The 17,727-nt window shown below is 30.4% G+C and overlaps 1 protein-coding gene across 1 annotated transcript in view; it reads right to left on the bottom strand.

The window, feature by feature from the left end:
- Positions 1-14,283: 14,283 nt before the first annotated feature.
- LOC142333334 (dynein axonemal heavy chain 10-like) overlaps positions 14,284-17,727 on the bottom strand; it is a 363,654-nt gene continuing 360,210 nt past the window's right edge. Inside the window, exon 10 of the mRNA XM_075380355.1 lies at positions 14,284-14,989. The gene's annotated coding sequence lies outside the window, so the exon portion shown is untranslated. The remainder of the gene's footprint in view (positions 14,990-17,727) is intronic.

Genomic DNA, 17,727 nt, shown 5'->3' on the forward strand with positions numbered 1-17,727 from the left:
TAAATCTGTTATAAACTAGGAGGCCAATTAAATGGTGTGCCTTGCTATATCCATTGGTTTGTAAATTCCATATTCAAATAATTCCTGACTAATCTATGTTTATATGAACATGGAGTAAATATTTATTTTCATTCGTAAAACATGCCCTGGTATTCTTTATTTTTCTTAATGATATATATATATATATAAATGTATCTACCTCTATTAATAAAAAACCAAACCAATCGTTCCAGAAAGCTCTGAAATGAATGGTTGACTTAGATGTACTCTTTCTACTTTTACTCCCTACTCAGGCTAGTCACGCTTACTAGTGTTAAATAAAATATAATCTCAATAAAGTGAGGTAACAAAAATTTAACTACATTACACATATTAATTATGTTAAAATTTAAACAAAAAGGTGTTTATTTTTCTTTCTCAATTAATATTTTTCTGAATATATTTAAAATTGAAATCCTGAGGTATTTAGTTATAGGCAAATGCTGTTATTAATCAATGGATTTTGTTACTGTAAGTTTCTTCAATGACATTGAGCCTATTCTTCAATGACATTTAACTAAAATTTGTATCTAATTAATCTATTTTAGAACCAAATTATCTAGCAATATTGGTCTCCCTTACTTAAAATTGCCAAATTCCCCTTAATTCTATCTTCTTTCTTTCTTTTACACAGTTCTTGTATCCTAAATTTTAGTCTTTGTCTTCATAAATTAATGTTAAAGTGTCTGCTGTTTTGAAAGATTTATTTTTATCCTTACTGCTGTTTAGGAAAGAGGCCAATTTTCTATACATAGTTACTAAAAGAGATATATGAGATAATATAGAGATATATTTATGTTAAAAACATAAATATATAATTTAAAGCAAAAATAATTTTAAGCAAAGATATATTCATAAATATAAAAACCTGGAAATTTTACATAATTTCTTTACAATTCTTTGCTTAAAAAATATAGTAATTTATTTCTAAAAAAAAAAGAAAAATGTATTAATTTCTCCACAAAATTAGGTTATGAACTAATTTAATGTTTTAGTTTGACCAAAAAAATAAAGGTTTTTTTTATAATTATGTTGTTTTTGGTAATAGTAATATTTATTCATTTGTTAACTATTTACGGTTAAAATAGAACTTACACTATCCTGGTACGCAAATGCTGCGTAAATTAATTATATATTTTTCTACTGAAGTTTAACTGGTTTTTCATTTAGCTAGAACCAGATCAAGAAACTGACATCCTGAGAATGTAATTATTAAAGTTGACTGCAGCTATTTAAATTATTTTTTCCTTTAGTGTATAAAAAATACACAAAGCAATAGTAGCCATAATCTGTGATTTAACAAATAATGGCCTACAACATTTATTATAAAGTTTGTTCTATATCATTAATTTTTGACACAGCAGCACTTCACAGATATGCGGTGGTGACTGGCCCCAAAACTTAAGTGTGAACTCTAATTTATATAGCCTTGAAATGAACTGCTAATTTCAGAGTATCTCAAAATGTTATTAGTAAATAAACAAGAATTAATAGTTTAGTACATAAAAACCTTACAACAGTTGTTCAAGAGAGGTGGATCTAAACAAAAAATGTAAACATTTAACTTTGCCAACCTCATTTTCCAGCATTCTTAAGTCAGGCAATATTTTCTTTTGCATCTCTCCTTCGTTTAATACTAAACTAAAAAACATTAATGCTATGCACCATTAAATCTTATGCTGAGATTTATTTTAGTTGAATTAATAAATTAAAGTTGTATTCTATCAGGCTACAAAACTGATTTAAGTCATTCATTATAGCACTGAAAAGGAATGAACCTAGTATACACAGTATATCAGTATAGTATACTGCAGTTAACTATAATTCTACTAGTACAAAATTATTTGTTTTTTTTTTATGTGCTGAATGACCTGATTGTATACACACTCCCTACTTTTTTTTTACTAGTTCATAATTATTAAGTTTCCCTATCTTTTATTAAACGCATCGTTTAAATCTGTAATAAACCAGGAAGCATGTGAAACAAGAACATTATTTTTTTAACAAGTCAAAGGGTTTAGATTATAGGTGGGAATAAAATAGTTAGGAAGACCATAAAAATTGTGCTTTTTTCAAACTTGAAAAACATTTTTTTTCACAAAATTTACCGTTACCCTACAATCTACACCCAAGAGATACAAGTAATTTATTTTTATCTTTTTTGAATAACATTCCCATATTATTTATGTTTTAACAAAATGATCAATTTAAATATTGTTGAAACAGATTTACAAATATTTTTTCCTAGTTTACTCTCGCTCTAAATTGCTGACTACAGCTTTATATTTACTTGGTATATTTGCAAAATAATTCTTATATGCTTTGTTTTACAGTATGTAAATAGCGCCTGCAGTATTTATTTAAGCTTATGTATTTATCTTTGAATACCGACTGGTCAAATGTATTAACAAACCACAAAACATCAACAAATTTTTTAATGATCTGCCTCAAAATCTTGAGCCATTTGTTGCAACCCTCTTCACAGACTACACAACTGTATCTATATTTGAAAATAATTATTTAAAAGGAATTGAAAATTTTATAACAGCAGGCCAAAAAATAATTCACTGGATGGATTGTAAACATTTAATTTTAATATGGATAGAACTGTTGCACTGTACGTCTCGGGTACATATTGATGTCATGGGAATAGAATTTACATTAATGATAACAGTACTATTTTTGTTATCCATAAAGCAAAATTTCAGGGTGTTCCATTACATTATTTTTGGGTGAGGTGTTAAGTTCTTATGGGATGATCAAATTAATTTTGTTTCTTACAAAAAAAACCATTCTGTTTTGCTTTAAAACGTCTTAACCTTGAAACGGTAATCATTATTAAATATATATTATGGTTACATACATCTTCATCTAAAGTATAATTATTTTTCTGGCTCCATCTTCTTTAAGATTCAAAAATGGGCTGTCAAATCATTATCTAGTACCCACAAGTATGAATCTTGTAAATCAATTTTTAGAAATAAAAATGTTAACTTATCTTGTGTTTATGTTCATGAATATGCGATCATTGATAAAAAGAATGATCAGTTATTCTTAAAAAGTAACAATTTCCCCTTCTACCAAACCACACATTGTTGAAACTCAACACAATACTTCGGCTTATCAAGAAAGAACCTTATTATCCTTCTGTTTTCATTTTCAATCGGTTAACAAACCATTTAAAAGATTTCCCCATGAATGCAAAGAAATTATTTTCTTTCTACTGATTTGAATATTGATATAATAAGAATAATAACAATTTGAAATATGTTATATTATCTAAGCATGTTAAAATTTTATAACCTGTATGTGTGTGTCCAATAACTAAATTATATTTTATCTTCACAAAGTTATTAGAAAAGTTGAATTTATCTATGTATGAATTGCCTTAATCAATTGTATGTTTTATATTATATTTTTAAATGTTTGAATTTTATATATTATACTATTTTAAAAAATGTTTTATCTTCAAAACATGTGTTTTTAATTTCTACTACTCTGAAATCTGATTGAATATTTATATTTAACTTCCAAAGCCAGAAAATATTCTACTATTACCTTTTTATTTAATAGAGTAATAATATTTTCAAAGATGCCCTGCATCAGTTCCTGCATGCAGTATTTAGTAAAACATTTTCTCATAAGTTTAAAATAGCCAATTAACTTTATCAACATTCAGATAAGAGTAATATGAATTATTGCTTCTGGTTTGACCGTTACAGTCAACCTGAAATTAAATTATTCTCTATAGAATAAAGTCTAATTTTTTTATTCACTTTAGTAAATTCTTTAATTAATGTATCTTTATATATTAATATATATAATAATTTTCCAAAATGCCCTGTTTCTACATTACTAATAATGTATAATTAATTTTAATTCTACTCGTGTCTTGTTGCTTATTAGTTACCTTTTTTTTTGTTTTTTAATAAATGATGTGCTACATTACTGATATTTTTTAAATATTTAATTGCTCTCATGTGTTTTTGAAAATATATTTTTAAGATTTGCATGTCTTTCCATTATAAATGTATTAGCACAAATTTCATTTTATTCTATAAATTTCATTCATATTATATCAGTTTTAAATATGTTGCAACACTGATGGTAAAAACCCTTGATACGTTCTAGTATCAGGTAAGGCTAATTACGTTTGTGTGCAACATATGCTAAAAATATAAATAAAGCCTTAAAAAGGATTCTGATGCTTACTTTTAAAACTGGTATTCTATTTAAATTATAAATATTTAAATACAAAAATAGTTTTTTTAATTTCTATTTGCTTAGCTAAACCTTGACTAAATTTATGTAAAACTGTATTATCTTCAATTTTAATAATGCTCTCATGATTTCAATCACTGAATCTGTTAAGTTAACTAAAATAAGTTTGTTGCCCTAATACTATAAATAATACTAAGTCCAAAGTTGATGAACAGTAGTTTTAATGGTTTTGCTTTATTACAAAATCAGCTTCCATGAATATTTGAATTTGCAAAATCAGTTAGTATTCAGTTCCATTTCCTTTTTTTCCTCTTATAATATAATGTTAAGAATATCAGTTTTAAAGGTAAAACAGCAGAACCTGTTTTAAGGATTTAACAATATGCACATAAATGTCACTACCCCTACCCAATATTAGAACATACTAAGAATTTGGAAGAGAGCAAAAACTCTGATAGTCACTAATGCAGCTTTGGATAGACGTGCATTCCAGAAGAACTTCTATTTCAGCAACGATATAAACCTACAATTATTGTCCCCTTTAACATACCTTGAGAATGTTAAGTGTAATATCTGACTTCAGTTCCACTGTATGTTTGTTTATGCCACTGTGGTTGTTTTCAATTTTGCGCATTAAATTTCCTGTGAGTTTGTCAATAACGATATATTATTAGATGGTGTCACAGGAACTTTCATTTTGTAATTACGAGGCATATTCATAAAGTAAGGGCAGTCTGATCATTAACGTGAGAAAAGGTTTTTACTTACAGTTTTAGTTTACTACATATCTACTTCACTTTTCCCCATAATCGCCATTCAGTTCTAAGCACTTTTTGTAATGCTGCACCGCATTCTTTAATCCCTCTGCATAGAAGTTCACCCTCAGGGAATTGAACCAGTTGACAATGGTAGCCTTGAGTTAGTCATTTTCAAACTGTCATTTCCAAGCCGCTTTTTCAAATGCAAGAAGTAGTCGCTAGACGCAAGGTCAGGACTATGTGGAGGGTGGTCAAAAAGTTTCCAAAGAAAATCTTGAATCGTCTTTTTGGTTAAGGCAGCAGTGTGTGCATTGTCGTGAAAAAGGATTATGCCAAACAACAGTTTCGCACGTCTCGATTTGGTAAGCGTTTTGCAGTAAATGTCAGCTGTAATTGTTGATCCACAATCCATGAAGTCAACCAAAATGGCACCCCTTCATCCCAAAAAACGGTAGGCAACATTTTTCAACTCGAGTACAGAGATTGTCTACTTTTTCAGTTTTGGGGAAGTTCAATGGCAATTTTACTTGTTTTTGCTCATGATAGTTGACAAAGAAAATTTGATACTATCTATTTTTTAAATGGCAAATCAAATTTAAAAAGTAATATTTTTATAATTTAATAATATATTTGAAACAGTTATTACAACATTCATAGTCATTCTTGTGGTCTTCTTTACCGACTAGTGTTGTGAATCTCACCTTTGCATCGGCTTATGTTATTACTAGCAGCTTTTTTGAGTTAGGCATTCATGTACTTAGAATGCGGTTAAAGTATGCTGGATTTTAAATAGGCTTATTCATTTAGGGCTTGAAGCTATCAACTATCAGTTCATAGATTCAAATAATTTGAAGCTTAACCAAATTTTCTAATTGTTCCTCCTTATAGAGTTCTGGTCTCATACTTTTAAGTCACCTCCCGTAATGAATTCAGATAAAAATTAGAGCTTTTGTGTAATACTTCAAATAGTTTTAACTAATCGCGTTTAAAATAAAGCTAAGAGATATAACTGTTGGGGCAAGTTACAAAAATAAAATTACACATAGCTCGTGTTTGCCAAAAGAATATTGGACTTTATTTTTTAACAGAATGAAATCAAAATTGTATAACCATATTTATACAATATATAAATACATTATCACATTGTGATAATGTATTTATATATTGTATAATTTTGTGCTTTGTTAAGACTGCACAAAATCTCCATGTGCGAAATTTATATACAACAAACCTTTGTAAAGTATAGATAAATTTGTTACCTTTAATGTTTCTTTTATTTACACAAAGTATATAATAATACAGAGTATAATGATAATATCTTATTATTTAACGGACGATTACCTTACTATTTAGCAGGCGATTACCGTTCAATGAAAAACACTAATATCTTGCTATTCACTTACACAGGATGTAATCTGGACTATCATAACAAAGTTTAACAGATTACTGTACAAAGAAAAACATTAATATCTTGATATTCACTTGCACAAAATATAATCTCACAATCGTGGATTTTATATATGTCTACATAAATTCCTTTGAGTTTAGTACTTTCATAATTAATTGAAACACACTTTTTAACAAGAAAACTTATAAAACTTTAACAAGACAGCTTAACAACTTGAGAGAGAATGTATCAAGAGAGTTTATTTTACAATGTCGTCAAAATACATAAAATTGAAAGAAAAAAGATGTACATGTGTAATTATGAAAAAAAATTAAAGAAAACAATACAACAATCTCGGAATGTTTTTTCCTCTTCTTCATTAAAAGTTCTTATTATTACTATTCAAGATATAAACACATGAAATAATACAGAGTTAAATCTTAATAAATAATCAATACTGAAGGCTTAAATGAAAAAATCAGCTGAGCATATAAATAATGTATGTTGAATGGAATGCATAAATTTCAGTGTATGAAAAATTTCTTAATTATAAATGAAATATTCATTACACTGAAATACTGTTAAATTTTTGATGAAAACAAGTCAAACACCAAACAAGTTGAATTAACTGAGAACCGCTTTATGCATTGGCGTAAACATACTGGGGGGCGAGCGAGCAAAATCAAGCAGAGAAGACCAGAGGGTGAATTTTATTCACAGGAAGGAAGTTTGATATGAATACCTATGCATGACTGGGATCCGATGAATGAATACTATAATAACAGAGAGTTTAATAGAGGTTCTGGAGCAGAATTTGTTCCATTGTCTTGAGCACATCGTATGAAAAGTGTGTATGATGTAAAATACAAATTTCAAGTGTGTAGACTACACTAGTGATCATATACTACCATATTATAGGATTAACAAGTTTTAAACCATTCTGATAATGGTTTTATTGTTGATGATGATGATTGATGATCGCTGAACAATGACTGATCTGTGACCCAATCGGTACCCATTGAATGTGATTTGTGATCTAATCGGAGCTCACTGAACAGGAATCAACTGTACAATGAACGGTGATTTATGACCTGATCGGTGGTCAATGAATAATGGTGATCGTGATCTGATCCATGTCAATGACAGCTGATTTATGATGGCGGTGAATACTAATTATTATATTTTTGTTAAATTATGTAATGCACAAATCGAACTAAACTAGTTTTGTTTTGATACCTTAGGAACCCAAAAAACCAGATGCAAATATTCCATATGTACATGTGTGTGTGTTCGGTTCTTACTGCCCACCCTGTAGCACCTCCACATGAGGTTTTTCCCGTCGGGAAAACCCTCATTTGGTTTTGGTTTTTGAATTACTATATCATCAGCAAATCGTAGCATCTTTATCTTTTCACCTTGTACTGTTACTCCGAATCTAAATCGTTCTTTAACATCATTAACTGCTAGTTCTATGTAAAGATTAAAAAGTAACGGGGATAGGGAACATACTTGTCGGACTCCCTTTTTTATTACGGCTTCTTTCTTGTGTTTTTCAATTATTACTGTTGCTGTTTGGTTCCTGTACATGTTAGCAATCGTTCTTCTATCTCTGTATTTGAACCCTAACTTTTTTAAAATGCTGAACATTTTATTCCAGTCTACGTTATCGAATGCCTTTTCTAGTTCTATAAATGCCAAGTATGTCCGTTTGTTTTTCTTTAATCTTCCTTCTACTATTAATCTCAGGCCTAAAATTGCTTCCCTTGTCCCTAATAATAAGAATTAAATCTTATTGTGAGAAAATTATTAGTTAATTTGATACTAATTTACAATACTAGAATTAACAATAAACAAATAAAAAATTAATATTTAATCGATTTTAACGTAAAGTGGAGAACATGATTACAGATACAAAATTACATCAATTTTCTGCCATAATTTGGCTATTATTAACCGATTTAAAAAAATAAATTTTCACTTTCTTTAAAATAAGAAGCTTAATATTTTAGCGAGTAACATATATTTTGATAAGCTAATATTTACAGAGATATAAAGGGTTGAAAATAAGTATGGCCGCCATTTTTTAGTTTGCAAAGGTAATTCATTCCTGATTTTTTTATAATTTTAAAACTTTATAACCAAGACGCTTATCAAATATTAATGTGATTCGTCTATCCGAACTTGACATACTAATTTTTATATAAAAATAACAAAATGGCCGACAGGGGGAGAAAGAAGGAAAAATCGTCATTTTTTCAAAGGATATATTTTTTTACGAAAAAAGTATAGCCAGCCCACCATCTTAGTATATATATATATATATATATGTGCCGGCAATGTTAGCAATAAATATGGGTGGCAACTCCATTATCGGGGTGAAGGTATGATAGCCGTAGTGTTACCGGTATGGTTTTGATTGCGGGTTACGTTAGCCCTTATGTTGGCCTGGATATTTATGAACAATACATTAATGAGTTCCATGGAGTCGTTGTGCGGTCGCCTAGAAGAGTTGTACTTCTGGGTGACTTTAATTGTAAAACAACAGGAGCTGGTAGTAATTATATTAATAGGCGAGGTGAGATCTTTACGGATATGATGGTGATGACTGGTTTGGTTTGCCCTTCGGGCTATAAAAGACGACACTCTTATTGGAGGATGGCAGAAATTGCCGATCAGCGTCGGAGGCTCCAATTCTGGCGAAGGAAAAAATGCAGAACTCGTAGAGCAGGAGGATCAACTTATGAAGAGGCTACGGCTACGTTTACTGGGGGAAGACGAACGCTTAACTATTTAATTAAGCGTTCTAAGAAAGAACGGTGGAAAGAGTTTTGTGCTGAACTGGATGCTGATCCATGGGGCAGAGCGTATCAGGTCATGACTAAGAAACTAGGACGTCGCCTGCCTGTCCTAACGTCGGAAAATGCTGCCTTGCAGCTAAAGAAATTGTTCCCTGTGGAAGATTCTGAGATTACTGAATTGGTTCAGTGTGAAAGAGGCAGGTTTACGCAAAAAGAAGTTGCCACGGCAGTAATGAAATTAAAGAATAAAAAGAGTCCGGGGCCTGATGGAATTCCTGCGGCTGTACTCAAGGGGCTCTTTAAAAGGGTCCCTTGGGAAATGACTGATGTTGCCAACTTCGCGATTCAGAACAGGATATTCCGGGTTTGTTGCAAGGCCTCAAGAACGGTGTTCTTGCCAAAAAATGCAGCTGGATCCACAGAGGTCGGATACCGTCCCCTTTGCCTAACCAACGGAATGGGCAAGGTGGCTGAAAGACTCATTGCAGACAGAGTAATGCAAGAGCTGAAAGACAATGATGCTTTACACAAACACCAGTTCGGATTCATAAAGGGAAGATCTGCCTTACAGGCAATGGATAAAATAGCAAAATGGGATCTCACAATCAAGTGGAACCTGGTGGAAGAGGCAGATACCGCTTCTAATTACGTTAGATATCAAGAACGCATTCGGAACGGTTAAATGGGATGCAATCATGTCAGCCCATGACATGATTCCATGACATAGATGTATTAGCTCTACCCTTCGGAGGCAGATAGCAGAATATCTTTCAGATAGATGGACGACGGTAGATACTTTGGAGGGAACGCTAAGACACCAGGATCCATGGAGGAGTCCCACAAGGTTCGGTCCTTGGACCACTGTTATGGTCGATTGCTTTCGATGATGTCTTACGACTCAAATTACCAGCGGGGACTGAGATTGTTGCTTATGCAGACGATTTGGCAATTCTTGTTAGTGCTAGGACAGAGTTAGAGCTCGAGAACCGTGGGAATCGAATATTGGAGCTGGTTCACGCCTGGCTTACTGAACAGGGTCTGATGTTATCGTTTGATAAGTGCGAGTATATAATGCTTGCTGGGAAAAGAAATCTACGAGATCTCGTTTTGAAGATAGGTGACCATGAACTGAAAAGGGTTGTACAAACCAAATATCTAGGTGTTATCATAGATAAGTCATTGAATTTCGATCTTCATGTGATCAATAGATGTAAAGCAGCGGAAAAGACACTTAAGGCTATTCTGGTACTAATGTCTGGGCGTGACGCTCCTCGCTCCTCTAAACGCAGAGTTATGGTTTCTGCCTGTACTTCTGTTTTGCTGTATGCGGCGCCGATTTGGCACCGCGCGATTTATACAGAAAGGAACGCAATACGCATGAGGAGTGTGCATAGACGTGCCTTGGTGGGGGTGACGTATGGATATCGGACGTTATCCTATGAAATTGCAGTGTTTTAGCCTTGGTGATGCCAATAGAGCTTCAAATAATAGAAAGAGGGCTCTGATTCCAGGGTATGAATTCTCGAGATGCTGCGGATATCGTGATGCAATCATGGCAGCGTAGATGGGATCAACATCAAGGGGCCGAGTGGACTAAAAGACTGATTGTAGACCTTAACCGGTGGGTGAACCGTAGACACGGGGAAGTCAATTTCCATATTTCGCAGATGATTTCAGGACACGGTAATTTTGAATACTACCTACACCGATTTGGGAGTAGAAATTCCCCATGCTGTATGTTTTGCGAGGATGACGACACAGCAGAACACACCATATTTGAGTGTTCGAAATGGACAATTAATAGGTACCGGACGGGTATTCAAGATCTTAGACTCGAAAATTTAATTAGTTTTATGCTAAGTTCCGATCAAAACTGGCGAAAATTCGAAAGGTTTTCATTTCTAGTCCTAAAAGAAAAAGACGGCAGACGAATGTTGAAATTGTAGTGCAAAGTTAGTGAAGAATATGGATTCCACATGAATGTATCGGATTGCTTGTAGGCGTTTCGCGATTGGTTTTTGTGGGGAATTATTAAGACAGAGACCCGGCCTCGCAGCAGGGGTCTGGAACGGCATAGTCAGGCCTGGTCCCTTGTCGTGGGGTTTGAGGCAGGCAACTGAAAAGATCAAGACCCGGTTTCTGGGGTGGGTCTGGGTGACGGCGTTGCCGGACCCTGGTGGCCCGCCCCGGGGACTGTCCTCTTAAATATACAGAACAATTAATACATACTACATGAGGAGCCTGCATGTTATCCTGATCAATTTTAGACTGAAAGTACAAATGACATGCTTTTTTAATTAAAGGTGTAAATGTTTTTTCTATTTGATTTTACGGTAAACTCACCACATACATAACAAAAGGCACCCGATATAATGAGCTAACAAAATACAATATATAGGAGCTTAAAATGCTAACTTTACGGAAAAATGAAAAACATACTTTAATTAAACTTAAAAAAATTTTCAAAAATGGTGTCCGATAGAAAGAATCTGAGTTCATATTAAAATCATGTATCACATGTTAATACACAAAAATTATGTTTATCAGTGTAATTAGAGAGGAACTTCTCTTCTTTCAGTCACTTATACTTAGAGAATAGAATAGAAGGGCACATCAATAAATAATTTGAATACATCAAGACGGTATAGAAAGGGAAGTTAATGAAGACAACAAATAGTTTGTGTAAGATTAATAATCTGAGAAAGAATGGTGAAATACAAGAACTATATAATTATATTTTAAAAAGGTATGCGATTCTGCTGGTAGAAATGAACATAAACTTTTTAACTGAACAATTTCCACGCCTTTTCTAAAGTTAAATTTATTTTGAATTATCAGTACCATTAAATTCAAAAAAATGCTTAAGGTAATGAGATTATGGTCCCTTTTAATTGTGTTCTAGATAGTAAAAAGAATGGAGGAAAACTAAATGCGGTAGGAAAAGTTTAGTTTACAAAAAGGACAATCTAGGAAATTAATAAAATTATGAATTATAAATCAACCTTTTCAAAAAATAAAAACTGTACCCCATTTTTTATTTAAAATTTTGATTTCTTCGACTGCACAGATTATAAACTACTAAAATTTCATTATTTTATGAATTTGTGTCATTATTGAACATTAATCATTTTCCAGGAATTGTAATTCTATTAAAATACGAAAACATTTACTAGGCATCGAGAAGAAAGATTGTTTCTTTTGTCACTTTTTTTTTTACAAGTACTGAATACTGAAAAAAATTAATACATTTTTCTGAAGGAAAAGCAAAATAACTCAGATTGAAGAGATTAACAAAAGGATCTCGAGAGGTAGGAATTGCAGAAAGTTTTTTAAAACAGCAACTCTTAAGGAAATTAATTTTCAATCATTAGTTGAGAAATAGAAAAAGAAAATAGCTGTGGAAAGAAACGAACTGAAAAAAAGAGAATGAATGAAAATGAGTCAAAATTTAAAAAAAAAAAAAATGCTGGAACAAATTATCTTTAAATTATTATCCATAACAAGAAAATAAAGTAACAACATTACAATAATGATAAATAAAAGAATAACAAGTACAGATAACGTATAAACATAACACACTAATTACTATTCGATCACTAAAGATAAAAAAATGATATTTTTATAAATGCTGCATCTCAAAACAATCTATTTTTTTATAAGAAGCCACCAAAATCAGAACTCCACAGTTGGAACACTAAACATTTAAAATGGAAAGGTTAAGGTTACAGAAATCCGAACCTGGATGTACACACTTTAGTAACAAGTAGGTTGGGCAAAAAGGGTGTAGTAGCTTAATTTAGTTGTAATGACCATAATAATACAAAATATTTTTAATAAACTTGCATTCAGTCACACTAATACAATCTATTTATTTTTATAAAAAGGAATGTTTTAAATAAAAAAACAATTGTTTTCTGTGAAACTTTGTTTATTAGATTAAAAAATGAACCACTTGGAATGTACATTTGAAAATTAATCGATAATACAACTTTTAAAATAAAATAAACATATATAAATTATCATTTAATCCATAAGTTTCAATTTCAAAGATATATTAAACAATCAAAATACATAATTCTGAAATATTTTATATTATGAACAAAATATTATTATCACATAAGAATTACAATTTATATTTTAAACATGTATTACTAAAACTGAGATTTTCATTACAATAAAATAAGTCTACTCACAAAGAAAATTAATTTCAAAAAAATTAATTGCAAATAAAATTTAAATAAAAATATTTTTAATTTAGTCGAATAAACTTGTGATAGCAAAACTTTAGCAAATTATTATGAAAAACTATTGAAACAGCAAGGATAAAATTATTTTTAGAACATTTGGGACAGAAAAAATCCCACAAGTGCAGTCTGCCCTAATTTACAGTTTACACAAAAAAAGGAGACAAAATGGAAGTTAATAATTTCAGAGGAATTTCTCTTCTTTCAGTAATCAATAAAATTTTACAAAAGTTGTAGAGAATACAAGGGCACATCAATAAACAACTTGGAGGAAAACAGTGAAACTAGTTGCGGCACAGATATTTTTTTTACACACTTCTTGTGTGGTTTTATTATTATTATAAAGTTAACTTTAATATAAAATCACAATGAGGCTTTAAATTCATTCATGTCAAGGTTATTTGTGAAAATGCACTTAAGGAAAAAATGTTGAAGAAAAACAAATGTAACTTGTGATTTGTATAACAAGTCTCACTCACCTAAGAACTTTATACACACTTTTTACACCAAATTTTCTGATTGCCATGGTTCTGGACTTAAAATGTTCATAAACATACCCACACATTATAAAATACAGTAATATATAAATTGATACCTCTCCACCTTTAGTTGCAACATATAAAAGTGAGAATATGTAAATAAATTTTGTTATATGAATCTTAAATTACACACACTTGAAAGAAAGCTATTAATTTTTTTCCTTAATCAATTTTCTTAATATAAGAATTTAATTTAGGTCATAAAGATTCTCTAATAAGAATAACGTTAAGATGTCTTTCTAAAATATAACTCTATTAAAAGATTTTTTATATATAAAAAAATTACATATCAATAGTGCAAAAGATTTTTGATAAACGTTACAGACATTAATTTTTTTCTTTACAGTGGAAATAAATGTGTTTTTTTAAAATCACAAATGCGATAAAACAACTTTTGGCAGAAGTTACAAGTACAATCGTCCTCTTTTGTATGAATATATTAAGATGTCTTTTTAAATTGCTTCTGGCATTAAATGATTTTTGACAAACGTTACAAATATAATTTTTCTCCTTAGTATGAATATTTAAATGAGATTTTAATTAGAAATTTCATAAAAACACTTCTGATAAAAGTTACAAATATAATTTTTCTCCTTAGTATGAATATTTAAAAGCGATTTTAAATTAGAACTTTGATTAAAAGACTTCTCACAAAATGTACAAACATAATTTTTCTCTTTTGTATGATTATTAAGATGTCTCTTTAAATTGCTTTTAATATTAAATGACTTTTGACAAAATTTACATACATAATTTTTCTCCTTGGTGTGTAAATTAATATGCATCTTTAAATAAGAAACATCACTAAAACTTTTTTGGCAGAAATTACAATCATAATTTTTCGTTTTTTATGAATATGTAAATGTGATTTTGAATTATAACTTTGATTATATTCAATGGATTTTTCTTTCATAATTCCATCATATACTGAATTATTTACACATCTCTTATGAGTAATGCGATTCTTGGTACTTCCCTTGTAGGTTCCTTTATCAATAATAACCTGTAAATTAAAAATAACTAATAATTCAAAGGTAATTATGAATAACGTAAAACTATTTGAATTCCAATAACATTAAGTATTATATCTTGTAAAAAGTCACTAAACACGTATTAAAAAAATTGAATATTTTTAAGATATATTCATAATCAAAGTGGTTTTGGATATTAATTAATTATAAATGAGTTAACTTTATTATAATAAGGTACTTTACTTATCTTATATTTACACATTTGGTTGAAAACTTTATTATCTAGTAATTATATACGTTTTATCAATATGCATGTTGATCACACCTACCCATGCATTTTATATACAGGAAGTCTAGGCTGAAAGCATCCAAAACTAATGGCCTACATTTAAGAAAACAGTCATTGTAATCTCTTAAATGTAGGGTCAAATGACAGAATGTATCTCAAAAATTTGTTCAGTATACTCTTAAGAGTCAGCAGCTATACAAACCGAATTGAATACAATTGTAGTCCATCAAAATAATTTCACTGCCACAACTATATGTAGCTTCTTACTTGTATCTTTCCCACTTTATGAAAAATTGTATTTACTATAAGGGACATAAAGCTATAACATCAATATGATCTTGTAAAATAATCTCGCTACTCTAACTGAATGTAGTTTCATACTTGTAACTTTCAGAATTTAAGAGAATACTACATTTTTTCTGAAGGTATTGTTGAATAACAAACCGCTTTGGTTCAATACCTTAGTTAAATGTCATTATTCTATATAATAAGTTCGCCGGTTCAGAATCAAAATAAATAGTCATTGCTCAGTCTGTTTAAATATAAGTTTAATATGTTATAATGACCATTACATGTTTCATATTTGAAGTTTTATGTTTAAAATGAATAATGCATTGTTGATGATAGTGTAGATGATGACTACATTAAATATATAATTAGACTGCACAATACAATAATTAATAGTAATATTATAAAAGTTAGCTGGTGAAATAGGCCAAATGAATATAACCACTTCATGTACTTTTACAAAAATAAGAAGATACAGTTTGCTTATTTACAATTAATAAAGAGGAAAGGATACATGAATCTTAACAGGTATATTTTACTGATATATCTCTCAAGAATGTTTTTGAGTTTTTAGGGCAATTTTACATCAGAGTTACTGTAAACAATGGACTAATATAAAAAAAAAAATTAGAGGCACATGTCACATATGTTGTTTGGTATAAGATTTGATACTGAATTTATTATTTTTATGATAATTATAGTAATGTTATTAATCACATGCTTGTGCATGTGGACACACCCACTCACATCTACACAATAAACTGGTCCTTTCATCTATTGCGCATCAAGTATTAACAAGTAAAAAATTTCAATAAATAAATAACACTGGTCAACATGATTTTTGTATCACAAGTATCAATAGGTGTACTTAATGTAGTTTTTTATCCTGTTTTCAAATATATATTCAGAATTTTTCTATCACCCACAGTTTGTTATTTTAATTTTTTTAAATATTTTAAAACCTTTTTTGTCCATTGTCAAGTAAAAGCTCCTAGAGCATTGTAAATATGATTGAAACAAATGAGCTAACTCAAAGGGTAACACTGCTACTGTTGTGCAGGTTAAGATGTGTATAGACATGTACAAACATGATCTAGTATAGCACACATCAGAACGATGCCAGTTGTGAAAGTAGTAAACCAGTAAACACATCATTATGAATACTTTATGTGTCTGAATTATTTATTGTGTATTACATATTTACAACTTATTTCATTTAATTAGTTGTTACTTTCATTAACCGTTACAAAACGCTAAGTTTGTAGTTTGTCTAAATCACCCTTACAATTTTTGTTATGTATGTGGTGAAGTGATGCTCGAGTTCCAAAGATAAAACCTTACTCCATTAGTAAAAAAGTGTTATGAACTTTATTTTGGGTGTAACGTCAGGGACCAAACATGGGCCTTGGCCACATATCTGTTGTTTATTGTGTTCTAGGCTTCTCACTGCATGGAAAAATGGCATACGCCACATGCCATTTGCATCCCTATGATTTGGAGGGAACCCAAAGATCACTCTTCTGACTGTTATTTCTGCTTAACAAACATTCAAGGGATTACGTCAAAATCAAAGCAAACAGTAGTGAACCCTAACTTGCAATCTGCAATGAGACCAGTTCCAAACTGTGAAGAATTGCCCATACCAAAGCCTCCAGAACATGTGGCAATAGATGAATACAGCTCAGAGTCTGATGGAAGTAAGAAAAAGAAATAGATTCTGGTGATACAACTTTTGAACAAGGCAGTTCAGCTGAGCCTCATTTACTGACTCAAGAAAATCTTAACGATCTCAATTTATCCAAAAAACAGTTTAAAATGCTTGTTTCCTGGCTAAAAGGAAGTAATCTTCTTCAAAAGAATACAAAGATATGTACTTATCGTAATCATTATTCTGAATTTAAAGATTATTTTTCTTAAGAAAGCAGCTTAATGTTTTGTAATGACATTTCTTTTCTTATGGAGACACTTTGTAATGAACATAACCCAATAGAATGACACTTGTTCATTGATTCCTCTAAAGTTAGTTTAGAAGCTGTGCTTCTGCATAATGGCAATGGCAATAAATTCCATCAGTACCTGCAGCTCACTCTGTTAGTATAAAAGAAACATATAAAAACTTAAAATTTATATTAGAAAAGCTTCAATATGCAGTGTATAAATGGAATATTTGTGGTGATTTGAAGATAATTGCAC

Source organism: Lycorma delicatula, chromosome 12 (assembly GCF_047948215.1).
Source record: "Lycorma delicatula isolate Av1 chromosome 12, ASM4794821v1, whole genome shotgun sequence".
Lineage (NCBI taxonomy): Eukaryota > Metazoa > Arthropoda > Insecta > Hemiptera > Fulgoridae > Lycorma > Lycorma delicatula.